At 46.8% G+C, this 27,219-nt stretch overlaps 1 protein-coding gene across 1 annotated transcript in view; it reads right to left on the reverse strand.

Annotated features, from left to right (window-relative positions):
• Positions 1-27,219, reverse strand: part of itpr2 (inositol 1,4,5-trisphosphate receptor, type 2) — a 404,634-nt gene that overhangs the window by 372,730 nt on the left and 4,685 nt on the right. The gene's annotated exons all lie outside the window — the stretch shown is intronic.

The following is a 27,219-nucleotide window of genomic DNA, read 5'->3' on the forward strand; positions in this document are numbered from 1 at the left end:
GGATGGATGAATACTTCTTTGGGGATTATGGTTTACCACAATTTTTTTAAATAATAAGAGTGAGCTGTTTTGCTTTGAAAATGTATTTTGGTTTGATTTGACGTCACCGTGGCTTCCATGGTCATGTGACCTCCATGGTCAATCCCCTATTCATGAGCTGCAATCCACAAGTAATTCTAAATGATGTATTTATCAAAAGCCTCAGTGGGTAGCACCCTCGCCTCTGAGTCAGAAGGTCGTAGGTTCAAGGCCCACACCAGAGACTTGAGCACAAAATTCCAGGCTGACACTCCAGTGCAGTACTGAAGGAGAGCTACATTGTCGGAGGTGCCGTTCTTCAGCTGAGATGTTAAATCGAGGATCCGTCTGTTCTCTCAGGTGGACGTAAAAGATCATTTGGTATTATTTTGAAGAAGAGCAGGGGAGTTATCCCCGGTGTCCTGGCCAATATTTATCCCTCAATCAACATAACAAAAGCAGATTATCTGGTCATTATCACATTGCTGTTTGTGGGAGCTTGCTGTGTGCGCAATTAGCTGCCGTGTTTCCCACATTACAACAGTGACTACACTCCAAAAAGTACTTCATTGGCTATAAAGCACTTTGGGACATCCTGAGGTCATGAAAGGCACTAAATAGATGCAAGTCCTTCTTTTTTTTTCTTTATCGATATGATGGATTTGCTTTTGGATTCTAGAAATAATTGCTACATTATGTTTTACTCTATTCAAAAGTGATTTATCTCCGTGCAATATATCTTACACCAGTTAGTAAATGTGAAAGGTGGAATTGCCCCTAACAATGTATGGGGTGTTGGTTGTGTTGCCAACTCTGGCTGGACGTTGGAGGTTTCATCACATGACCGTCACCAATTGCCCCGCCCCCACACCTGTGTCATTGGTCACCTGACACATCCATCCTCATGGTGATCCGCCAATTGGAAAGTGAACAGAATCTTCACTACCTGATTGAATGATTCTCAAACAGCCATTTTTCCCATTTCCAATATTTTTATAACCAATAAACAAAAAGGTGCAAAGAAAATGTAAAAAAACCCACACAATTTAACAAAGAAAATATGATTTTTCTCCCCGCTGCTTGTAGCAGGTTCCAGAAGATCAACTCTCAGGAGAATCCTTGAGAGTTGGCAACCCAGGTGGTGAAGTATTTGACGCACGGTGAAGATGAGCAGATGTCTTCTAAGCTTTGCTTTATTAGTAACTGAAAGGAAGAGATATCTTATAATCCAGTCACACGGGACTGGAATTTCCTAACATTCCGCCAGCGTCCGATCGCTATCCAAAATACCGCTAAGATTCCCAAGATTATTGCCAGTGAAAACTTCCCCCCAAAAAAGAAAAAATCCACCCAGCGAAAAAAATGGGCGTTGCACCCCGATTCTGGGCGAAAAAGGTGAATTTAGGGTCAATTGGGCGGTTCTTAAAGAAAATGGGCGATAATAAAAAAATTCTGTAAAAATTTACCCTGAGGCTGTGGGTTGGGCCTAGCAGCAGAAAAACACTAAAAATATTTTTTCAAAAAACAGAACATAAAAAATCATAAAAACATTCTCAGGACCCTTTTAATTTAAATCACCACAACAGAATTTTAAAATAATGAGTAAAAAACCAATTATTTACCTTTTTCTTGCAGAGCTGCTCACCTACCGCCCAGCTCCGCTGATCCTCGTGGGCGTTTTTTTTCATACTCACCTACGGGTCACCGCTGAGCCAAATATCACGCCAGGGCGATCTGAGGACGATGCAAGCCGATGGTCCGCTCCTTAATGGTACCTCGAAACTGCCGGTGTGACTCAGTTGGCCAATTTCTCACTGACCCGGTTATCGCCCAAAACGGCCAATACCGCCCAGAAACCGGGCAGTGAGCCACTGGAAATTCTCGCCCACGGTAACTAACAAAAAAGAAAAACTTGCTGTAGCGCATTTCATAACTTCAGGATGTCCCAAAGTGCTTTGCAGCCAATGATGTACTTCTGGAGTGTGGTCACTGTTGTAATGTAGGAAACACGGCAGCCAATTTGCACACAGCAAGCTCCCACAAACAGCAATGTGATAATGACCAGATAATCAGTTTTAGTGATGGATAAATGAGAAAATCTGTGTTGAGGGATGAACATTAGAAAGGATATTGGGGAGCACTTCCCTGCTCTTCTGCGAATAGGGCTGTGGGATCTATTATGTCCACCTGAGAGGGCAGACGGGGCCTCGGTTTAACATCTCATCTGAAAGACGGCACCTCTGACAGCACTCCCTTGGTACTGCACTGGAATTTCAGCCTACATTTTGTGCTCAAGTCTCTGGAGCGGGACTTCAACCCATGACCCTCTGACTCAGAAGTGAGGGTGCTACCCACTGAGCCACGGCTGACACATTATAATACTTTGGACACCCTGAATTTCACGTTTGTATTTGACGTTGGTCCCAGCACCGTGCAATCTCCCTTTCATTCTGGTACTCAAAAGCACCATTTAATGGTTCCTTTGTTCTTTGTTTCACACGTCTTTGAAAAGCATCATTTAAATATTACAATAATGGTTCAATGCAGATGCCAGTGCATCAGTTCCTCTTAGCATTTAGTGCTGGGGTGAAACGGTGGGGTAGATCTCAGGTCACCTTAAGGGGCAAGACTTCTTAATTTCTACCTTTGTTACCAGAACTGAAATCCAGTGTGTAACGTTACTGAAATATTCCTCACATGGCCACATTGCCAAAAATTAAAAAGCAAATTATTATCTAAATGGGGAGAGATTACAAAATGCTGCAGTACAGAGAGACCTGGGGATCCTTGTACATTAAACACAAAAAGTTAGCATGCAGGAACAGCAAATAATTAGGAAGGCAAATGGAATGTTGGCCTTTATTGCAAGGTGGATGGAGTATAAAAATAGAGAAGTCCTGCTACAACTGTACAGGGTATTGGTGAGGCCACACCTGGAGTACTGCGTACAGTTTTGGTCTCCTTATTTAAGGAGGGATATACTTGCATTGGAGGCAGGCAGTTCAGAGAAAGTTCACACGGTTGATTCGTGAGATGAAGGGGTTGTCTTATGAAGAAAGGTTGAGCAGGTTGGGTCTATACTCATTGGAGTTTAGAAGAATGAGAGGAGATCATATTGAAACATGTAAAATTCTGAAGGGGCTTGACAGGGTAGATGCAGAGAGGATGTTTCTCCTCGTGGGGAAATCTAGAACTAGGGGGCATAGTCTCAGAATAAGGAGTCGCCCATTTAATATAGAAATGAGGAAGAATTTGTTCCCTCAGAGGGTCGTAAATCTTTGGAATTCTCTACTCCAGAGAGCTGTAGAGGCTGGGTCATTGAATATATTCAAGGTGAAGATGCAGGGAGTGGAGTTGAGGCCAGGGTCAGATCAGCCATGATCTTATTGAATGGCGGAGCAGGCTCGAGGGGCCAAATGGCCGACTCCTGCACCTATTTCTTATGTTCTTATATATTAATTGGAGGCATCATTTCCATCAAGAAGGACACAGCAAGTTGATGTAGCGTTGCCGTGTGCCACATTGTGCCAGTTCCCATAAGGTGGGCTCCCAGTCTCAGACAGGTTTTTTGAGGGATATACCAAAAATAGGACAGAGTTTTCTTTTTAACCAAGAAGGAAAATTGGAACATGAGTCACCCTCCTAGGTGTGGTGACGGCCAATGGCATTGCGGCTTGGCAGGTCTATGGGTTTGGCCATCTGCACAGTCTCTCGGGAGCAAGGAATAAAAGAAAAGTCATAAAAGAGATTAGAAAGTAACTTATCAAAGATTTATTTTAAAAGCAATAACAATAATGTAAATAATAAAACATACAAAAATCACAAAACTACTCCATGATTTTTAAATCCGATTCTTTCTCATTTACCTTTGAGTGTCAGCCGTGGCTCAGTAATAGAGCTCTTGCCGACCAATCAAAAGCTTGTGGGTTCAAGCCTCACTCCGGACACTTAAACCCATAAGCCGGACTGACACTCCAGTGCAGTACTGAGGGAGTGCAGCACTGTCAGAGGTACCATCTTTCAAAGCCCTATCTGACTTCTCGGGTTGATTCACAGATGAGCAGGGGAGTTCTCCCAGTGTCCTGGCCAGCATTTATCCCTCAACCAACATCACTAAAACTGATAAACTTGTCATTTATCGCATTGCTGCCTTGTGAGACCTTGCTGTGAATTTGCTGCTTCTTCTGCCTCCATTACAACAGCCAAATGTACTTCATTGGCTATAAAGCAGCCTGGGATGTCCTGAGGACATGAAAGGCGCTATATGAATGAAAGTTCTTCCTTTTCTTTGCTAATGCAGTTCCAGTGCACCATTGTTTAATGGGGTGATGACGTGCTCATGTGAACTGAATTTTATAAGGGAATTGAATAGAGCTGTACAAGCGGAACAGAAACCATCACATCAACATTCCTGTAGTACCAACCTTGCTTCCATGGGCCACTGATGTTCCAAGGAAACCCTCGGCCTGAAATTGAAGAACTTACCACCCACTGCCACCGACTGCCGCCGACATTTCTCTGCAACATCCGCCCAATGCCACTTTTGACGTGACCTGGAGCGGGCGGGAGCGGGCGGGAGGGGAGAACCGCCAGGAACTGCCAGCCGACGTCAGCGGACGGCCGAGTCACGCGGCTGACCTCCCGCCCGCCGAGCTGCGATGTTGATGTGGGCAGGAGTCGGCGGCAGTCGGCAGTAGAACGGGGGTGGACCGCTGGCTGGAGGCTGGTCTGTCCCCGACGGTGAGTAAGAAGATGGTGAAAAAAAGGTTAGTACATTTTATGTAATTTTTTTCTTTACAGGGACTCACCTGGATGGGGTCCCCGGAAGGTCTTCAGATGTTTATAAAAAACATTTTTTTATGCTTTTGCTTTTCAGTTCTTTGACTCCATCCTCGGCGGCACTTGGGCGGCAAGCACCTTTGCCGCCGAGAATGAGAGCTCCCACCGGCTGCCGCCCAGATTGGCGGCATATGTCGCTCATTTGCCGTCTGCCGACCTTCGAGGGACCTCTCAGATGAAAACCCTGCTCAAAGTACCGTCAGGGACTTCAGCGGCCATCCGCGGTCCTTTGGGCGGGTGGAGGCCTTCATCAAATTCAGGCCCGAAAACTCCAGCTTGAAGACAAAGGCTCATTTTATAATTTTGGGCATGTAGGTTTTGCTGATAAAATTCACAACTGAACAATGTTTCTGAAATAAATATACCACAATAACTTGCTTTTATGTGACCACCTTTAGCATAGAAGAACGGCCCAAGGTGCATCAAAGAGACGTAATAAGAAAAAATAGATGTCGAGCAAAGGATTAGCCAGAAAAAGATTAAGATAGGGAGGAGCTAGGCCAGGAAGTGATTTGTAAACAATGATGAGAATTTTGAAATCGAGGCGTTGTTTAACCGGGAGCCAATATAGGTCAGAAAGCACAGGGGTGATGGGTGATCTTGACTTGGTGCGGGTTAGTATACGGGCTGCTGAGTTTTAGATGACCTCAGGTTTACATAGTGTGGAATGTGGGAGGCTGGCCAGGAGTGAGTTGGAGTCGTCAAGTCTAGAGATAACAAAGGCTTGAATGAGGATTTCAGCAGCAGAAGAGCTGAGGCAGGGGCGGAGGCGGGCAATGTTACGGAGGTGGAAAAAGGCGGTTTTAGTTATGCTGCGGATATGTGGCTGGAAACTCATTTCAGGGTCAAATATGACGCCTAGGTTGCGAACAGTTTTGTTCACCTCAGATTGATGCTGGGGAGAGGGATGGAGTCAGTGGTTAGGGAACGCAGTTTGTGGCGGGGACCAAAGATAATGGCTTTGGTCTTCCCAATATTTAATTGGAGAAAATTTCTGCTCATCCAATACTGGATGTCGGACAAGCAATCTGACAATTTAGATACCAAGCAAGGCTCGAGAGAAGTGGTGGAGGGATAGAGTTGGGTGTCGTCAGTGTACATGTGTACTAGGCCTCTATTCTCTAAAGTTTAGAAGAATGAGAGGTGATCTCATTGAAACATACAAAATTCTTACAGGGTTTGACAGGGTAAATGCAGGGAGGATGTTTCCTCTGGCTGGGGAGTCTAGAACCAGGGGTCAGTCTCAGAATAAGGGGTCGGCCATTTAGGACTGTGATGAGGAGAAATGTCTTCACTCAGAGGCTGATGAATCTTTGGAATTCTCTACCCCAGAGGGCTGTGGAGGCTCAGTTGAGTATATTCAAGACCGAGATTGATAGATTTTTGGATATTAAGGGAATCAAGGGATATGGGGACAGTGCAGCAAAGTGGAGTTGAGGTAGAAGATCAGCCATGATCTTATTGAATGGCGGAGCAGGCTTGAGGGGCCGAATAGTCTACTCCTGCTCCTAATTCTTATGTTCTTGTACTATAGTTGGAGGAATGCAGAGTTCGTGGAGGGATGTAGAGCTGGGGGAGGTCACAGCGATAGGGAGGATCAAGGCCACAGGGGGATTTGAACTCACTGATGATAATTTTAAATTTGAGGCATTGGGGGAACTAAGGTCAAGTGTCCTGATGCAATTAATTACTTACTTCCTTTTTTATGGGACATAATCTGTAGCAGTGAGGATGTTCATAATGTACACAATGAAATGTGGAAGGCTGTATATAGTTATACAAATAATAGCTCCTTGCTGCACATCAAGATAAAACTGTTATGACACTGAACTAACTGCGAGCAGTACACAATAACCCATTCATTGTAAGCGATGGCTTTAGTTCTCATGTTTCAGGGGCTCATTTAACTAACAAAGTTAAGCAACAGTAATATATTTGCTATTTCACATAATCCTGACTCATTACATGTCTCACTGATATAAGAGATTGTGCATATCTTACACTGTAAGAAAAATGTAAACAACAACTTGTATTTATATAGCGCCTTTAACATAGTAAAATGTCTTAAGGCACTTCACAGCAGTGTTATAGGACAAAACAAATAAATTTGACACCGAGCCACATAAGAAATGATGACAGAGCCTGGTCAAAGAGGTAGTTTTTAAGGAGCGTCTTAAAGGAGGAAAGAGAGGTAGAGAGGTTAGGAGGTTTAGGGAGGGAGTTCCAGAGCTTGGGGCCCAAGCAACAGAAGGCACGGCCACCGATGGTTGAGCGATTATAATCAGGGATGCTCAGGAGGGCAGAATTAGAGGAGCACAGACATCTTGGTGGGGTTGTGAGGCTGAAGGAGAAAACAGAGATAGGGAGGGGTGAGGCCATGGAGGGAATTGTAAACAAGGATGAGAATTTTGAAATCGAGGTGTTGCTTAACCGAAAGCCAATGTAGGTCAGCGAGCACAGGGGTTGATGGGTGAGCGGGACTTGGTGTGAGTTAGGACACGAGCAGCTGAGTTTTGGATGACATGTTTACGTAGGGTAGAATGTGGGAGGCCAGCCATCATTGCATTGGAATAGTCAAGTCTAGAGGTAACAAAGGCATGGATGAAGGTTTCAGCAGCAGATGAGCTGAGGCAAGGGTGGAGACGGACGATGTTATGGAGGTGGAAATAGGCGATTTTAGTTATGCCGCAGATATCTGGCCGGAAGCTCATTTCAGGGTCAAATATGACACCAAGGTTGCGAACAGTCTGGTTTAGCCTCAGACAGATGCTAGGGAGAGGGATGGAGTCAGTGGCTAAGGAACGGAGTTTGTGACAGGGACAACGGCTTTTGCCTTCCCAATATTTAATTGGAGAAAATTTCTTCTCATCCAGAACTGGATGTCGGACAAGCAGTCTGATAATTTAGAGACAGTGGAGGGGTCGAGAGAAGTGGTGGAAACTGATGCCGTGTTTTGGGATAATATCGCCAAGGGGCAACATGTAGATGAGAAATAGGAGGGGGCCAAGGATAGAAAACGCTTCAAGGGCACCCGCAAAGCCTCCTTGAAAACATTCCCACCGACTCTTGGGAATCCCTGGCCCAAGACCGCTCAAAGTGGAGAAGCATCGGAGAAGGCGCCGAACACCTTGAGTCTCTTCGCCGGGAGCATGCGGAAGACAAGTACAAACAGCGGAAGGAGTGTATGACAAATCAAGCACCCCACCCACCCGTCTCTCCAAACACCGTCTGCCCCACCTGTGACAGAGACTGTAGGTCCCGCATTGGTCTCATCAGTCACCTTACAACTCAGTGGAAGCAAGTCATCCTCGAATCCAGAGGACTGCCTAAGAAGAAGAAGAAGGTACCAATAATACTCGCTGACCAAGAACACATTGGGGTTTGTAAGCAGTGTTCTCCAGCTTGCTCACACTCGCATTATGCAAGACTAGGTAGAGTTCCTAAAGTGCTGTGGTGTGCAGCACCATTCTATGGCTGGGGGTTGTAGGAAGAGAGGAGGTTACAGAGGGGCAAGGCCATGAAGGGATTTAAATACAAGGATGAGAATTTTAAATTCGACATGTTTGGGGACTGTGGATCCGTTTTGGTCAGCGAGGACAGGGATGAGGGCTGAGCAGGACTTGGCGTGGGATAAGATATGGGCAGCAGAGTTTTGGATAAGCTGAAGATTATGGAGGGTGGAGGATGGGAGGCCAACCAGGAAATCATTGAAATAGTCAAGTTTGGAGATGAATGAGAGTTACGGCAGCAGAAGGGCAGAGGTGGGTAATGTTACAGAGCCGGTCTTTCTGATAGGTTAGAAACGCAGCTCAGGGTTGAATGGGACACCAATGCTGCAAAGAGCTTGAACAGTGAGCGGGGAGAAGAAGAGCATTTGTGGCAGTGGGCCAAAAATGCTGGCTTGAGTCTTTAACTGGAAGAAATTGCGGCTCTTTCAAGACTGATTGTCGGACAAGCAGCGGGAGGTCACGTGTGGTGGTGGAGATGGGTGTCGTCAACGTACATGTAGAAGCTGACCTCTTGGTGCTGGATGATGTCACCAAATGGCAGCATGTCGATGAGGAAGGGGCCAAGGATAGATCGTTGGGGGACTCTGGAGGTAACATAGCAGGAATTGCGTGAGAACACCAGCGGCAGGTCAGGGCCATAACAGGAGTGGCATGGAGGTCTCAGGGAGCAGCGTGGAGGTCTCGGGAGCAGCATGGAGGCATACCATTTCAGGGAGCAGCGCGAGCTGGTGCAGGAGGGTGACGGCAGCGAAGAGTGATGTCATCAAGGTCCAGGTCGGTGATTGGAGCGTGAGCAGATACAGCAGGAGCGGCGAGGTTGGGGCGAAGGAGTGGCGAGAGACTGTCGAGGGACGTGATCGGGGCCCAGGAGAGGCGTGAGTTCAGGGCCAGAGGCCCAGGGGCTGCACGGGCCAGCCCACACTGTGATATGTGTGCACTAGGCCCGTGCAGCAAACTCCAGTCGTCTTGGATAACCCTTGCCACTGGACCAAGACCTTGCTCTGTCAAGCCCATGTGGTGGCTGGTGTGCAACGGCCACCCCACTTAAAAAAAATCCACGCACAGGCAGCTTCCACCCTTCAGGATGTAGTTCGGGTCCTTCATTGAAACACCTGTGAACTCATCCTTTTTTGGTGTGGAAGCAAGTCATCCTCGTTTCGAGGGACTGCCTATGATGATGATGATGATTCACCCAGCAATAGGCGAGGGGCAGGATTTTTCGGTCCTTTGCGCTCTGGGCGTGAAATGGGGTGGCAAGTCTCCTGCATCCGGTTGCGATCCTCGGGTTGGGAAAAGCTGCGTGGGTGTACAATGCCTCTCGTTGCGACACCGCCCGAGTTTTGACTCGAACCCTGCCCCGTACGCCTAAAATCCAGCACAATAGTTCGGTGAGCACCAAACACCTTGATTTTTCACCACTAATTATGTATGAAAATATATAACCATGTGTTATGTCTTTAGATGCTCTGATAATGACTCCACAAGGCAAAGTATTGCACTTGAACTGTAGTGACCTTAGTCCGTTTAATATAACTCCAGAGTGAGGATACCACATGGTGGACTCCCCTTTTATACCTGGGTGCTTGTGGTGTACAGGTGACCCCTGGGCCTCCACCAGTTGCGCCCTCTGGTGGTGCCAGCATAGTGTATACAGTGTGAACCTTGTTGATGGTACCTCCGATAAACAAGTCTCCACCTTATGCAACTATACAGTGACTACACATAGACTATATCTATAGTGTACATATTTAACACCATGGATGTTCAGTTTGGAAATCCACACACCCTCTGTAAGGCTCTTGTAACACCAATTATGTGAAATCCAACTTGGGCAACAGTGAACCAAAAGATCTGTTATGTCAAGATGATTCCCATGGTGGAGTTTGAGTTTATGGAGAGCTAATGAACCATGGTGCTAATTTTATCTCACCTGCCTCTATCCCAAGGGATTTGTTCAAATGTAACTGGGTGAATATCATTGAGAACTGTACTCTGGGACAGCACAAGGAATGTTAGAAGCAATATTTTTTGGACTGTGCAATGTTGCTACATATTTATGTATGGTTCTCCGCAACATAAATTGGACTTAATTAAAGAGGATCACAATGATTTGCTTCAGGATCTGTTTATGGGGCATTTATAAAAATGTTAAATGCACGTTATAACATTTAAGCCTTCCATCTGATTAATGGTTATTGGAGCAGCATTGTCTGGCGTGAATCACCTCTTGCTTATTTTGCTGGAATAATTAGGAGATAGGTTGGGGGCCGAGATCATGGAATTCTACAGCACAGAAGGAGACCATAACCTATTAGCAATATACCAGCATGGATTGAGGATTGGTTAACGGACAGAAAACAGAGAGTAGGGATAAACGGGTCATTTTACGGTTGGCAGGCTGTAACTAGTGGGGTGCTACAAGGATCGGTGCTTGGGCCCCAGCTATTCACAATCTATATCAATGATTTGGATGAAGGGACCGAGTGTAATGTATCCAAGTTTGCTGACGATACAAAGCTAGGTGGGAAAGTAAGCTGTGAGGAGGACATGAAGAGCCTGCAAAGGGATATAGACAGGTTAAATGACTGGGCAAGAACATGGCAGACAGAATACAATGTGGAGAAATGTGAACTTATCCACTTTGGGAGGGAAAATAGAAAAGCAGAATATTGTTTGAAATAGTGAGAGTTTGGGAAATGTTGGTATTCAGAGGGATTTGGGTGTCCCTGTACCCAAATTACAGAAAGTTAACGTGCAGGCAGGCAATTAGGAAAGCAAATGGTATGTTAGACCTTATAGCAAAGGGATTGGAGTATAAGGGTGAAGAAGTCTTACTGCAATTGTACAGGGCCCTGGTGAGACCACACATGGAGTATTGTGTACAGTTCTGGTCTCCTTACATAAGGAGAATATACTTGCCATAGAGAGAGTGCAACGAAAGTTCACCAGACTGATTCCTGGGATGAGAGGATTGTCCTATGAAGAAAGATTGAGTAGACTAGGCCTATAATCCCTAGCGCTAGAAATTGCGTGGCGTCCCGTTTGGGGCGATAACTTTTGAATTATCACAAAAGTATCGCCGGGCAAAAGCGATTTGCTGCTCTCGGGAACTTCCGCTTCAGCGCTCCGAGAGGGAAGTGGAGCTAAAGCGAGTGCTAACACTTCCCTTAGAGCGCTAAAGGGAGTGAGAGTGGTGGTATCGGCAGAGCACTGAGCAATGTTCAGTGCAGCACTGCTGACATCAGAGGCTCCTCCCCTCGCTGAAAGGGAAGGGCCAGTGACGGGCTGCAACATTATTATTACTCCCTCTGTGGGGGTCAAGGGACCTGCGCGACAAGCATTACAGCCCCAAACACTCTAGAGAGTGGGGGGCTGAGGAATCGCACAGAAATCAGCGGCGAAAAGCAATCAGCAGGCACCAGACTGGTGCGAGGAATAAAGTTTGGCCTGCCTGATAACCACTGCCTTTAAATATCGCTCCCCAGGCAGCCAGCCAAGGTGACAAGGCCTCCTGTTACTGCCGTTGTTGAAACCCGGCGATGCTGCGGGGGACAGGAGCGAATATTGCATCCAAGGCGGTAACGATCTTCGGGGCGCAGGACAGCGCGGCGGTAAGTGTTAGCGCCAGCGCAAAACCGCCAGGGAAGTTCGCGGGGTCGGGTGAATTCGCCATGCCCGGTCAGTAACCCCTCAGCGCCCTGTTACCGCCCCTCGCAGGCGCTAACCAAAGGCGCAAAGTAGTCGAATTTCTCCCCCCTAGAGTTTAGAAGAATGAGTGGTGATCTTATCGAAACATCTAAAATTTTTAAAGGGCTTGACAGGGTAGATGCAAGGAGGATGTTTCCCCTGGCTAGGGAATCTATAACTAAGGGTCACATTCTAAGAATAAGGGGTCGGCCATCTAGAACTGAGATGAGGAGAAATTTCTTCACTCAAAAGGTTGTGAATCGTTGGAATTCTCTACCTGGAGCTGTGGAGGCTCTGTCGTTGAGTATATCCGAGACAATGATCGATAGAGTGCTTTACAGCCAATGAAGTACTTTTGAAACTGTTGTAATGTAGGAAACGCGGCAGCCAATTACACACAGCAAGCTCTGTGTAGTCACTGTTGTACTATACATCACCGTTTCCTCTGCCCACCTGGGGCTCGCTTGCCGTGTAGGAGTTCCAAGTAGAGCGCTTGCTTAGGGACCCTCAAAGCCTCCTTGAAAAAGTGCAACATCCCCACCGGCACCTGGGAATCCCTGGCCAAAGACCGCCCTAAGTGGAGGAAACGGATCCGGGAGGGCGCTGAGCACCTCGAGTCTCGTCGCCGAGAGCATGCAGAAAGCAAGCGCAGAGAACGGAAGGAGTGTTCGGAAAACCAGACTCCCCACCCACTCTTTCATTCAACCAGTGTCTGTCTAACCTGTGACAGAGACTGTAATTCCCGCATTGGACTGTACAGTAACCTGAGAACTCACTTTTGAAGTGGAAGCAAGTCTTCCTTGATTTCGAGGGACTGCCTATGATGATGATGATGTACATCACCTCTGAGCCAGCTCTGAAAGACCCATCCAGTTAGTCCCAGCCCCTGCCCTTCTCCTCCTCCCACTATTTCTGGTCAGTCATTCCAAGTCCAAACAACCCTCTGTGGAAACTATTTCTACAAATCTCTCCCTTTTTTTGGTGATGCTCTTAAATTTATGCCCTTTAGTTACCGACCAGTGGAAATAGTTTTTTGCCCATCAAAACCCTTCATAATTATGAGCATCTCTCCAATCTCCTTTTAAAAGTCCTCTGAGTATTTGGATGGTTGATTATATTTGTTACATTAATTATTGAGACAACCTGAGAGTATTTGCCAGTTTGTTCTTCTGTATTAGTCCGGCCTGTCTATATGTCGCCATTTGTTTCTATAACTATGGCTTGCAATTGTTTTGCGGGTGATAGTTTTGTCCACACTGAGCCTGGTGACTCCTAACATATGAAAGCGATTTGGAAATATCTCGAAAAAGTGTACCTTCCATCGATACAGTTCACAAACAAAGGAAACAAAACAGATGGGGAGGCATTCACTATAGGGTGAACTGTTTGCCTTTGCTACTAATAATCAGTGAGATTAAATTATTAGGTATTAATTTCAGCCCATCTGCAGCTGAAACCCTCATCCATGCTTTTGTTACCCCCTAGACTTGACTATTGACTAATGATTTGGATGAAGGAATTGAATGTAATATCTCCAAGTTTGCAAATGACACTAAGCTGGGTGGCGGTGTGAGCTGTGAGGAGGATGCTAAGAGGCTGCAGGGTGACTTGGACAGGTTAGGTGAGTGGGCAAATGCATGGCAGATGCAGTATAATGTAATTAAATGTGAGGTTATCCACATTGGTGGCAAAAACAGGGAGGCAGATTATTATCTGAATGGTGACAGATTAGGAAAAGAGGAGATGCAATGAGACCTGGGTGTTATGGTACATCAGTCATTGAAAGTTGGCATGCAGGTACAGCAGGTGGTGAAGAAGGCAAATGGCATGTTGGCCTTCATAGCGAGAGGATTTGAGTATAGGAGCAGGGAGGTCTTACTGCAGTTGTACAGGGCCTTGGTGTATAGTTTTGGTCTCCTAATCTGAGGAAGGACGTTCTTTCTATTGAGGGAGTGCAGCGAAGGTTCACCAGACTGATTCCTGGGATGGCAGAACTGGCATCGGAAGAAAGACTGGGTCGATTGGGCTTATATTCACTGGAATTTAGAAGAATGAGAAGGAATCTCATAGAAACATATAAAATTCTGACAGGATTGGACAGGTTAGATGCAGGAAGAATGTTCCCGATGTTGGGGAAGTCCAGAACCAGGGGTCACAGTCTAAGGATAAGGGGTAAGCCATTTAGGACCGAGATGAGGAGAAACTTCTTCACTCAGAGAATTGTGAACCTGTGGAATTCTCTACAACAGAAAGTTGTTGAGGCCAGTTCACTAAATATATTCAAAAAGGAGTTAGATGAGGTCCTTACTACTAGGGGGATCAAGGGGTATGGCGAGAAAGCAGGAATGGGGTACTGAAGTTGAATGTTCAGCCATGAACTCATTGAATGGCGGTGCAGGCTAGAAGGGCCGAATGGCCTACTCCTGCACCTATTTTCTATGTTTCTATGTTTCTATTAGATATATTCAAAAGGGAGTTAGATGTGGCCCTTACAGCTAAAGGGATCAAAGGGTATGGAGAGAAAGCAGGAATGGGGTACTGAAGTTGCATGATCAACCATGATCTTATTGAATGGTGGTGCAGGGCCGAATGGCCGAACGGCCTACTCCTGCATCTATTTTCTATGTTTCTATTTCAATGCTCTCCTGGTCGGCCTCCCAAATTCCACCCTCCATAAACCTCAGCTCATCCAAAACTCTGCTGCCCATATCCTAACTAGCCCCAAGTCCCGTTCACCCCTGACTTACATTGGCTCCCGGTCCAGCAACGCCTCTAAGTCAAAATTCTCATTTTTGTATTCAAATCTCTCTATGGTCTCGCCCCTCTCTATCACTGTAATCTCCTCCAGTCCTACAACCTTCCCAAAACTCTGCGCTCTTCTAATTCTGGCCTCTTGTGCATTCCCGACTCACTTTGCCCCACCATTGGTGGTTATGGCTTCAGCTGCCTGGACCCTGAGCTCCAAAACTCCCTTCCTAAACCGTTCCAGCTCATTCTACTCCTTTAAGACGCTCCTTTAAACCTACCTCTTTGACCAAGCCCTGTCCTTACATGGCCCATATCAAATTTTGTCCGGTTATGCTCCTGTGAAGTGCCTTGGGATAGTTCACTACGTTAAAGGCGCTATATAAATGCAAGTCATTTACAGGAGGCATTTTACAGCATATTTGAAATATGCAGTATTAAAAACACAAGTTGGAAAACAGTTCTATCAATGACCAGCTCCATATGAGAATGAAGGGCTATGCCATCCGGAACAGTTGACAATGTTGTTTTCAACTCGATTATAAAGACAGTTCCATTAATACCGCTAAAATGGCAAAGTAAGAGTATGGCCATTAAAATAATAGTTCAAGGCATTTATCCCCACACTAAATACAATGGACTAGAATTTCCATAAAATCCGCCACCGTCGGATTGTCACCCAAAAAACCGCTAAGATGATTGGGGCTGAAATTGTAGTCGGAGGCTTCCCGCGGGCAATTGCCTCCCGCCTGAAACATTTCTACGAAAGTACCTGGTGGGTCCCGGAGGAGCGTAGGATTGCGGTGGGGAGGCCTTCTCTTCCCGCGCTGCGGAGCGCTCCCGTCCTCCAGGTCCCACGCAGAAGGTGCAGTCACGTGTGGCTGCTCAACCAATCAGGTACAGTATTCTCAATTAATAGCAACGGGAACTCCATATCTACCAGTTCTCATTGCTATTAATTGAGAAAAAAAAAACAAACACTAACACCAAATAAAAAATAAAAAGCCTAGATAGAGTGGATAGGCAGGACTTATTTCCCTTAGCAGAGTTCCAGACCCCCACCACCCTCTGGGTGAAAACATTTCCTCTCAAATCCCCTCTAAACCTCCTACCAATTACTTTAAAATCTATGCCCCATGGTTATTGACCCCTCTGCTAAGGGAAATAGGTCAGTCCTATCCACTCTATCCAGGCCCCTCATAATTTTATACACCTCAATAAGGTCTCCCCCTCAGCCTTCTCTGTTCCAGAGAAAACAACCCCAGCCTATCCAATCTTTCGCATAGCTAAAATGCTCCAGTCCAGGCAACATCCTCGTAAATCTCCTCTGTACCCTCTCGAGTGCAATCACATCTTTCCTGTAACGTGGTGACTAGAACTGCACGCAGTACACAAGCTGTGGCCTAACTAGTGTTTTATACAGTTCAAGCATAACCTCCCTGCTCATGTATTCTATGCCTCGGCTTATAAAGGCAACTATCCCGTAAGCCTTTTTAAGCACCTTAGCTACATGGCCTGCTACTTTCAGGGACATATTCTTGGAAGTTTGATCACATGATTCCTCCCGCCTCCATTAGCCTCACCCAGTCAAACAGCCTTTTTTCCCATCTCCAATATTCTTATAACTAATAAACAAAGGACTTCAAAGAAAATGGAAAAAAGCACACAATGTTTTAATATACCTATGATTTTCTCCTTGCAGTCATGTGCTGGAGATCAATCTCCAATTTCTGGAGAGTCCAGAACAACACTGGTGAGTTGGCAACTCTGGTCCACAGCATTTGGATTGCTTGAATGAAATTTTCTCATCTCAGTGTCAATAAAACACATTTGACTTTCATAGAAGTTTTTTGTCCGCGAACTGTAATGAAAGGGAAGTTTACCTTGCCCACAAAGCAAAGTGTGTCACTTCAATCACTCGATGAATAAGGTCACTGGGTGACAGCCTAATCAGGAAGAAAAGAAAATTACACTCATTGCTCATGAGCACCTTTCCGAAAAGATGATTGGCATTGGAAGCAAATCACCTGCTGTTATTACAGCTACAAAAATTATAATTTGGCTTTTCGTATCTCATTCAGCACCATCATCCAGTCTGATACAGGATCAATGTACCTCGTTAAAATCTGTCAATTACCAATTAGGTTCATTAATTGGATTGGTAAGTACTTCACAAATCAGCAGACACAGTCATCTTTCAGCTCATGAAAATGTTCATGTACAACATTGGCAAAAAACTGTTCGGAAGCTACACACACATACACTCACTCACTCACTCACTCGCACACTCACACACACACACAGACACACACACACACACAGACACACACACACTTACATACTCTCACACTCTCATACTCTCTCTCACACACACACATCATCATCATAGGCAGTCCCTCAAAATCGAGGACACCCTCAAAGCCTCCTTGATAAAATGCAAAATTCCCACCGACATCTGGGAGTCCCTGGCCAAAGACCGCCCTAAGTGGAGGAAGAGCATCTGGGAGAGTGCTGAGCACCTCGAGTCTCGTTGTCGAGAGCATGTAGAAAACAAGCGCAGTCCGTGGAAGGAGCGTGCGGCAAACCAGACTCCCCCACCCTTTCCTTCAACGATTAGACTGTTCATTAACATAGGCAGTCCCTCGAAATCGAGGAAGACTTGCTTCCACTCTAAAAGTGAGTTCTCAAGTGACTGAACAGTCCAATACGGGAATTACAGTCTCTGTCACAGGTGGGACAGACAATGGTTGAAGGAAAGGGTGGATGGTGAGTCTGGTTTGCCGTACCCTTCCACTGCCTGCGTTTGCTTTCTGCATGCTCTCGGCGACGAGACTCGAGGTGCTCAGCACCCTCCCGGATGTTCTTCCTCCACTTAGGGCGGTCTTTGGCCAGGGACTCCCAGGTATCGGTGGAGATGTTGCATTTTATCAACTTTGAGGCTTTGAGGGTGTCCTTGAAACGTTTCCTCTGCCCACCTGGGGCTCGCTTGCCGTGTAGGGAGTTCCGAGTAGAGCGCTTGCTTTGGGAGTCTCGTGTCAGGCATGTGAACAATGTGGCCTGCCCAAAGGAACTGGTTAAGTGTGGTAAAGTGCTTCGATGCTGGGGATGTTGGCCTGATCGAGAACACTGATGTTGGTGTGTCTGTCCTCCCAGGGAATTTGCAGGATCTTGCGGAGGCATCGTTGGTGGTATTTCTCCAGCGATTTGAGGTGTCTACTGTATATGGTCCACGTCTCTGAGCCATACAGGAGGGCGTGTATCACTCCAGCCCTGTAGAACATAAGCTTGGTGCCAGATTTGAGGGCCTGATCTTTTAACACTCTCGTCCTCAGGTGGCCGAAGGTTGCGCTGGTGCACTGGTGGCGGTGTTGGACCTCGTCGTCGATGTCTGCCCTGCTGATAATATGCTCCCGAGGTATGGAAAATGGTCCACGTTGCCGCGCCGTGGATCTTGATGACAGGGGGCAGTGCTGTGTGGTGGGGTCAGGTTGGTGGCGGATCTTTATCTTACGGATGTTTTGTGTAAGGCCCATGCTTTCATACGCCTTGGTGAAGATGTTGACTATGACTTGGAGCTCAGTCACTGAATGTGCGCAGACGCAAGCGTCATCCATATACTGTAGCTCGACGACAGAGTATGGGATGGTTTTGGACCTGACCTGGAGACTAATACACAGTGACACACTCACTCACACAAATAATAAACATGTTGAGGTTCATCAGTGAACTGCGCAAATCCAGATCTCTCAGTCCATTTAGAAATTCAAACATTTTTGGGTGATAGCGATAATGACTTTCCATTATTAACGCTATTGCCCAAAAATAGGCGATATTTCTGGCATTATTGGTTGTTTTATTTTTCAGGATTGCCGGAACATCACCCATTTTAAAAACTGCTAGTTTCGTCTTTTTAATTTGGACAATAGCCGTAGCAATGTGAAATGGGCCTTAGCGATATATTCAGTTGTGCAAGGCTGGTGTCCATAGCAACGGCTGTTCCGCGCATGCGCGTTTTTTTTCAGTCAATTAACTTTTCCCGCGATTCGGGAGGTCAAGGGTCATCTGCGCATGCTCAGAAGACAAAGGGAGGGAGAGAGAGAAGGAAGGTTGTGTCGAGGTAATGGAGATGGAACACAAGGAGTCGGGAGAGAATTATGTTGCGGAGGTTGCAGGGAGAAGGAGAGTGGAAGCCTTTTCTGATGAAGCCAACAAAGCTCTAGTCCACGACGTGGAGACTTGGTGGGGCCAATTAACCCGGGGTGGGAAACCCCCCCGAATGTTCCAGCGGATATGGGTGGACATCGTCGAAGTGGTAACTTTGGCAGCCCCCAAAGTGAGAGAGCCGAACCAGTGTTGCAAGCGCTGGAACAGTCTGGTGGCAACTGCAAGAGTAAGTATTAACTTATTAAATTTTTAATTGTAATGATGCACTGATTCATTAATTAGAATGTAAATCTGCCGGATTGTAATTAAGCTGGGTAATCTTGGGTAGCATCCCTGTTAAGATTTGGACTGGGATCGGAACCTGCGCCCCCAGGACTCTGACCCTGGGAAGGCAGGGCCCAGGACTCTGACCCTGGGAAGGCAGGGCCCAGGACTCTGACCCTGGGAGGGGCAGGGCCCAGGACTCTGACCCTGGGAGGACAGGGCCCAGGACTCTGACCCTGGGAGGGCAGGGCCCAGGACTCTGACCCTGGGAGGACAGGGCCCAGGATTCTGACCCTGGGAGGGCAGGGCCCAGGACTCTGACCCTGGGAGGGCAGGGCCCAGGACTCTGACCCTGGGAGGGCAGGGCCCAGGACTCTGACCCTGGGAGGGCAGGGCCCAGGACTCTGACCCTGGGAGGGCAGGGCCCAGGACTCTGACCCTGGGAGGGCAGGGCCCAGGACTCTGACCCTGGGAGGGCAGGGCCCAGGACTCTGACCCTGGGAGGACAGGGCCCAGGATTCTGACCCTGGGAGGGCAGGGCCCAGGACTCTGACCCTGGGAGGGCAGGGCCCAGGACTCTGACCCTGGGAGGGCAGGGCCCTGGAACCATTCCATGCAAAGGTGCATTTGTAATCTTGCTGAGATGCCTTAAACTGAATCGACAGTATTAATTATTATTTAAATGCTTTGATCAAAAATTGTGGCCAAAGGAATGACTGGAAACAGACAGATTGAAAACACTTGGCATTTCTACCACTTTAGTTTAGAAGGAGAATTATTAAATTATATCGCTGCTTGTGTGCTGTGAGCAACTCTTTAACTTGGGCACCATCTCCTTTTTGGTTAGGTTGGTGGATGGGGGCACAACTGAGTGCGGAGAGATCTGCTCACCTTTACCCAGACTGTGTGAGTCTCTCCGGCTGCTGTCCTTCACCCAGTGACCCAGCCTGGACTGGGGGAGAGCTGCCCTGGCTCACTGTCTGCCCTGGGACACTTTGGGACATTAGCACCGGCCACATGGAGGTCTCCAAGCACAGACCTGGGACACGGTGCCCCCTCCCATTACGGTCCTGTCATTGCCGAGCTCACCAGCTCAACAGCAGTCCTGATTCCCCCCTCTCGGGGACCTCCATCGATTGCAATGACCCGGCTCCCTCCCCTCAGGCGCCGAATGGCACGGCCCGTGGATGGGGCCTTTCCTGGGGATTGTACACGAGAGGGTTGGTGTCAAGCATTAGTTCCTAAGCACGATCTAATTACATTTCTTCTCTGAATGCAGATGTTATAACCATGCATCCATTGGATACAAACCGTATTAGCATATAATGTTAACAATGAATAGTATGTGGGGTGACTAATTGTGGATTACAATATCTGTTGTCTTTCCGTAATAGTACCAAGGCAATTAGCTTATGCTATGCACTTGTCACGTTTGCAGAAGAAGATATCTAAGAATCGGGCGGAGCAGAGGAGGGCCTGCTGATCTTTTTCAGTTAATCGATCTCAAGGAGCGTGCCTCAGCCGCATCATCGTTCTGCCACCTGTGGTGGTGCAGATCCCGTTCTTGCACCACATGCAAACCAGTGGTAATTTAAACTAATTTAATGCCATTTGATTATAATATATGAATGATATAATGTTATGCATGCAGCTTCTGTACTCTTCTGTACTCTCATTTTAATCATATGTAACGTCTCTCGTTCACATTTATTGCAGTAGTGTTGCTCCTCGTACATATGCCTGCGCAGCGCAAGCATTTTCACGTCTCCCCTTCTCTTCTACTAACCTCAATTATGTTTTCCAGCTCCCCAGACGCCCCAGCCACGACGGGAGGCCCCGAAGCATCACCTCAATTGCTGCAGGTCGTGCTGACCATGGGGGAAGAAGATACAACCGAGGAGGATGATGAGCTGGTTGAGGAATCTGTAGTACCTGCGGCCACGTCAACCTCAACGGATGAAGTAGCGGGGCAAAGCGGCTTGCAGCAGGGCACTCTGAGTCGTCCAGTGCCCACGCCGACCCGGCGGAGGTTGGGTCGGCGAGGTAGGCACGCGCAGCGACAGGCAGATGGTGTCTCTGTCGCGGGCGAGCGTCGCCATTGGTCGAGAGCTCCTCCAAGCGATTGGTGGGTTGCCCGGCAACATCGCCACACTATCTGCGTGAATCTCGGAGGGCATGAGGCAGATGGTTGCGGCAATGCGGTGAACGGCTGACTCCGTCGATGCCATGCGGCAGGCGATGGTTTCGGGATATGGCACTGCACCCCAAGGTGCCGTACCACCAACAACATCGACAGATGCAAGTCAGGAGGAACCAGTTGCCTCTGACTTGGAAGAAGTTTCTTCAGAAACGTCTTCTCCTCGGCCCACAGAAGTCAATCTGCCGACGTCATGCACCCTCCCCCCTCACAGCAACAGCCCTCGAGGTGCTCCCATTACTAGGGGTGTAAGTGGGAAAGGGGGGGTTATGATGAGGGGGGGCACGTAAAGATAAAGGAGGGGAGCATGGCCACAGGTAGGGAGGGGAGGGGCCTAATCTATTTTAATTAACATTGTTGACTGTTCTTACTGTTCTTAAAAATGTGTTGAATGTTGGGGGTGGTGGGAGGGTGTTTTTGTTGTGTTACCGTTATTTTAAATCTATTGTTGGGTGAAAAATGTTTTTGACTGTCGAGGGTGGGAGGAGATGAGGGTTGTAGTTTGTTCAATTTTTTTTTTACATCAATTGTTAAATTATTAAAACATTTTATTGAACTTTACAATTGTTGTACAGTATCTTCTAATAACGTATGGTTAAACATCAATACAAGGGTTGCAAACAATGGCCAGGCCAGGCCAGGCAAGGATAAAACGTAACGCAACTGTAACTTCACACAAAGCTGACGCAACAGTCTTGCAGCTGCGTAACTGGCTTTTCCAGTGGTTGTTGGGGGGTTGGGGGTGGGTGGTGGGGTGGGGACATGGACATCACCAGGCTAATTGTCCTCCCCGAGGTCTTTGTCCTCATTCTCCTCCTCCTCCTCCTCCTCCTCTTCTTCCGCCTCCCCTCTCTCCTAAGGTGGACCGGCAGTCCCATCTGGCAATTGTTGTCCTCCCCTGATAGCTAGGTTATCAGTATGTAGTATGCAGCACACCACAATGAACTCAGCGACCTGCTCAGGGTAGTATTGTAGGTTGCCGCCTGAGTGGTCCAGTGCTGCTTCAGCACTCCAATTGTCTTTGCGACGATATTGCGTGTGGCTATATGGCTTTCGTTGTAGCACTTCTCTGCTTCTGTCTAGGGCTTATGCAGGGGAGTCATCAGCCAGCTGGCAAGGCCATATCCTTTATTCCCCCAGCATCCAACCGTGACCTTATGGCTGACTCTTAAACAGGTCAGAGACAGTGTTCTCATGCAAGATGTGCACATCGTGGATGATCGCTGGAAAATTTGCATTTACTGCTGATAGAGAATTCAAGCTCTGCAGCCTGATTGCAGTTTTGAAGAAAACACAGACCACATTGCATTAAGTCATCAATCAACTTGACATTTTAGGACCTTGGGTAGCGAGCCAATTAAGATGTTTATCCTCAGGAACGTCAGCACAATAGGCCGAGTTACAGGCCCTGTCAGAAGCATGTCGAATAGCTGAAGGACAGACAGCTAATGTCGACACAGATTCGCGTTATGCTTTTGGAGTCGCTCACGACTTTGGTCTATTGTGGCGGAAAAGGGGATTCCTCACTGCTGCTGGTACACCTATCCGAAATGGAAAAGAAGTCCGAGACTTACTAGAGGCCATACAATTATCTCAGGAAGTGTCCATCCTGAAGTGTAAGGCCCATACCAAGGAAAATACCACAGAAGCACAGGGAAATGCCCTAGCCGACCAGGCAGCTAAAGATGCCGCCTCACAGGGCGTTCCCCCAGAAGAACCAACACAGATGTGCAGATTGAAAGCACTCAGGACTCTGACACGCGACCTTCAAACAATGCAAGGCGAGTGCTCCCAAGAGGAAAAATGGACATGGATTGAGGCAGGAATTAAGCTATGCGAAGATGGTGTCTGGAGACAAAGAGTTACCAACAAGCCAGTCGTGCCACAAGCACTTATGCCTTTTTTAGCCCAACAGATCCACTCGTGGGGACACTTGGCCTCACAACAGATGACGGCACGGTTCCAGAAAAGCTGGTGGGGTCGGGGATTTAAAAAACATGCCCAGCTGATAGCAGACCGCTGTGTGGTCTGCCAGAAAAATAATTCTGGATCCATCACGGTAATGCCCCTACTGAGGCCCCCTGCCCCTGTTGGACCATTCCAGCATCTGCAGGTTGATTATATATCTCTTCCTTCATGCCAAGGATACACTAACATTCTTGTCATAGTCGACAGATTCTCTAGATGGGTAGAAGCTGTCCCAACTAAAAGAGCCACAGCCAATCACACTGCAAAGGTCTTGTGTAAGGATTACATTCCCTGATGGGGAGTCCCGAGTAGCATTGACTCAGATCAGGGAACACACTTCACAGGTGCTGTCTGCCAAGAAGTCTGTAGGTTACTGAACATTATGTGGGATTTACACTGTCCTTATCATCCACAATCATCAGGACAAGTAGAACGAATGAATTGAACTCAGAAACAACGGCTTGCCAAATATCACCAAGAAGGAACACCATGGCCCCAGGCACTACCAATAGTGCTATGTAGCTTTAGGCCAACCCCGAACAGAACTACAGGTCTAAGCCCATTTGAAATTATAACAGGAAGACTCATGTCGCTGCCAGGAACTATCGATTTAAGGAAAGCTGATGTTCACTTAATGAGTGACACTTTGTTATCATACTGTCAGAACCTACCCAATGCTATTCGTTCTGTTTCCCGACAGGTATCGGCAGCTTGGGGTAATCCACCCGAAGGAGGACACGACATCATCCTGGGAGTCTGGGTGTATGTGAAAAAGTTGCACAAAGAACCTTTGGGTGGCCAAGTGGGAGGAACCTTACCAAGTGTTATTGACCACCCAGGCAGCTGTTAAAGTCCAAGGAAAGAAAGCCTGGATCCACGCTTCACATGTTAAACGAGCACCCGTAACTGAAGCTGAAATCTAATAAGGACAATTACTTTTTGCCAAAATGTATAAATTTACTGTATTACTGATTGTAGGTATTCTAGGCATTTGCCTACTTCTTACTAGCCGACCCTCTGCACCAAAGGGAAATAGTAGGTTAGCAAGGGAATTACATGTAAATACCTTTTTATATATGTCATACATTTATGCCAAACAAGGTAACATTTCTAGTTGTTGGGTGTGTGCGCATATTCCTATTCACTCAAAGGGAGGGATTGCCTTGAGGCCAGTTCCCTTGAATAGCTCGGAAATGGCTGAGTGGATAATTAATCAAAACAAAACAGGCAATGCGTTTCAGGATACGTAAAACTGGACACGTAAATGGAAGTCAGCAGGTTACAATCTGACTACCTTTGAAGGGGGATACCAACCGTGGTAAAATAATTCCAAACGGCCCGATTTTTTGTTTTCACGGATACAACGGGAATAGGAAGACCGGGGGAATCGGTCTCTCTGATTAGAAATGTCAAAGGAGGTCAAAATATGGGGTATAGTAACTGCTCCCGGAATTATAATGTAATCAAGCCACAGAACCGTCCAAACTGGGCTGATGTGGGAATTTTTAACGTAACGGGGATTCTGAATAAAACAGATGGAAAAGCCTGGACAGGCCCCAGAGTGTTGCTGACAAAGAAACAGCTAACATTCATTGCCTATAATGGCACCTTTGGGTGTGTGGCCACAAGGCCTACCCTTGGCTGCCCCAGAATTGGACGGGATCCTGCTATTTAGCCTACATTGTGCCTTATATAAAGTCACTGTCGGAACATTTACACCGTCCTAAGAGAGCTATCACAGAAACAGAGAGGTTCTTTGCCATTCTGATCCCCAGGTATGGGACCACCAGACTGGCAAGGGAATCCATTAACATGGCATCCGTTGTGGAACGGGTAGCTAATGATACCTCAGAGGCCCTAGTTAAAATCAATGCAGAAATGGTAGCAATCCACACAGTAGTCCTACAGAATAGACTGGCCCTTGATTACATCCTGGCTGAAAAGGGAGGTACTTGCGCCCTACTCGGAACTGAGTGTTGCACATATATCCCAGATAGCTCCAAAGAAATGACCCACTTAGTGGAGCATATCCAAAAGGAGGTAGAAAAACTTAAGCAACCCCCATCATTCACTTTGTGGAGCGGAGCCACTGAATGGCTAGGTTCAATAGGAACTTCATTGGTGGAAGGTTTAATTCTATTTGTTGTCATTATTTTACTTTTATATTGTTTGTTTATGTTGATTAAATGTTGTTGCGACCAGGCGGCTGCAGCTACTGTCCCGCAGGTGAGACACCTTGCAGGTCCTAGCATACCATCTGTACGTGGCACAGGGGTATGTTATGCTTAAGGGAAGGTTGTTTACTGGTTGAATTAAGATATTGATTTGGATTAAATTGGAATAATGTTAATTAACCTACTAAAACCAGACTTCCATTGTGGCCACGATGGAACTCGGGTTGGTGTAAATTTGTGTGGAAGTTACTAGTCCGGACATGTGGCGAAACACATCAACAAATTTTAGAAGGAAACTCTATTAACATGTATGAAATTATTTTGTAGAATGTTTAACCAGTGATAGCTGATGTTTTATGATTCAGTTTGTGAAAGAATCAAAGGGGGGATTGATAGAGAATTCAAGCTCTGCAGCCTGGCTGCAGTTTTGAAGAAAACACAGACCACATTGCATTAAGTCATCAATCAACTTGACATTTTAGGACCTTGGGTAGCGAGCCAATTAAAGGTTAAAAGACTATCAATTGAGCCAATAAGGTCAAAGAAGGCGAGTTTTTTTCTGTAAATTGAACCAGGTATAAGTACAGCCATTTTGACCATGTGGTCTCAGAAGGACAAAGGCCTGGCTTAAAGCCAGAAGCTTGTTGCTGCTGCCAGAATAAAGTTACATTAAAACTACAACCGGAGTTCGTATTTCATTGGAAATTAAGAGATCTAACAACTGCCATGATTATTTGTTTGTGGTCGACAATGAGTTGCACATTCAGGGAGTGGAATCCCTTTCAATTACAAAACACCTGTAAAGGTGTTTGCAGGGCGATGTGCATACAGTCTATTGCTCCCTGCACCTTGGGGAAGTTTTCTATTCTCGAGAACCCCAAAGCCCTCTCACTCTGTGCCTCGCTGGTCATAGGGAAGTTTATAAAGTCCATCCTGCATGCATAAAGGGCTTCAGTCACTTGGCGAATGCAGCAATATGTGGCGTGCTGAGAGATACCGCAAATGTCGCCAGCTGAGGCCTGAAAGGAGCCTGATGCATAAAAGGAAAGTGCTGCAGTAACCTTAACCTCAACGGACAGTGTGTTCCTGATGGTGCTGGTAAGCTGCAGATCTCCCTTAATTAGCTGGCATACCTCACTGATGACCTCCTTTCGGAAGCGCAGCCTTCTAACGCACGTGTTATCGGACAAGTCCAGGTATGATCGCTTATCCCTGTAAATGCGTTGGGTGTAAGGTCTCCTCCTCAGCAGTCTGCCACCTCTTTGATTGGGCACATAATGCTCTCCAGTGACTCCCATCTCTATTCTGCAGCATGTGAGTAGTCATCAATACTGGTTGAGAAATTACAGGCCCCATCACTATAAATCACTATAAATGCCCTAGTCTGTCTTCTTAAATTGTCCTCAACAAATACAAAATAAACTGCAAATTAACCACAATGTGATTAGATGATTGGCAAGATTCTAAAACGCCCTTAAAATCACTCAATGCTCCCATCAACTTGAAGCAGCCTTTTATTAAACTTCCTCCAATTTACAAAATGGCGTCCATACCGCTGGGTTATGGTCAGGTGAGTGCAGCTTTTCTTGAGCGTCTTTTTGGGCGAGCGATCATTTGGGTGCAATATGGGCAAGATGCCGAAAGTAGCGCTCGG

This window comes from Pristiophorus japonicus, chromosome 13 (assembly GCF_044704955.1).
Source record: "Pristiophorus japonicus isolate sPriJap1 chromosome 13, sPriJap1.hap1, whole genome shotgun sequence".
In the NCBI taxonomy this organism is placed as follows: domain Eukaryota; kingdom Metazoa; phylum Chordata; class Chondrichthyes; family Pristiophoridae; genus Pristiophorus; species Pristiophorus japonicus.